Source organism: Mastomys coucha, unplaced genomic scaffold, assembly GCF_008632895.1.
Source record: "Mastomys coucha isolate ucsf_1 unplaced genomic scaffold, UCSF_Mcou_1 pScaffold12, whole genome shotgun sequence".
NCBI classification, from domain to species: Eukaryota; Metazoa; Chordata; class Mammalia; order Rodentia; family Muridae; genus Mastomys; species Mastomys coucha.
This window is the reverse complement of record NW_022196894.1, coordinates 91,624,948-91,625,743: the sequence shown is the minus strand read 5'-3', so window position 1 is coordinate 91,625,743 and position 796 is coordinate 91,624,948. Positions and strand designations below refer to the sequence as shown.

At 34.2% G+C, this 796-nt stretch overlaps 1 long non-coding RNA gene across 1 annotated transcript in view; it reads left to right on the top strand.

The window, feature by feature from the left end:
* LOC116086162 overlaps window positions 1–796 on the top strand; it is a 2,057-nt gene that overhangs the window by 529 nt on the left and 732 nt on the right. The gene's annotated exons all lie outside the window — the stretch shown is intronic.

Below are 796 nucleotides of genomic sequence, written 5' to 3'. Positions count from 1 at the left end.
CTCTTTGCTACCCATCCCTAATAGGACCTCATGATCTGCTTGTCTCTATCTCATGAAATATTGGTACCAAAATTCAGGTGCTCAATACTGTGAAGTAGTTATTCTTACTCACACTGCCATGCCTTCAGCACCATAAAATGATAATTTTATTTACATATTAAATTAAAATTTAATTATGTCATTTCCCTTGCTCTAAGTTTGTTTGCTGTAAATCTTCCACTTCTACTAAAAAACATGGCCCATTTTCATTTATGGTTACTATTATATAGATAAAAAGGAGTTGTAAATATATTCAAAATACCTGAATAGTCCATTATCCTTGGTAGTATATGGACTATTTATTTGAAGTTTGTCTTCACAAGATTTAACTCTTCCCAGTTAGTGTTACAATTTTGGATGATTTTTTTCTTCAGACAGAAAGTATATTATATTGACAAGTGTATTATGTTGTTGGACTATCAAAATGAAGACTCCTGAACATTTCTAGGAGACCCAGTCTCAAACCAGATTTCCTGTTCCTCTGATGTACAATCTTTCTAATTCATTTAACCAGTGTTTGGAGCCCAAGTTTCAGGAGTCAACATGAAATATGTACACAGTGGGGCTTGGAGCCACAGGGCATTTCGTTCTGTATACTTTGAATAGCTGTGTTTGTCTGTATTAGTCTCTATTCACTGCCGAAAAACTCTTCTTTAATGTCTGGGTCAGGGATACATTATGTATAAATCTTAGCTTAAATGTTTAAAGCAGAGTTGGAAACCATGCTTGTTTAATGAAATGGTGATAGGACCTTCTC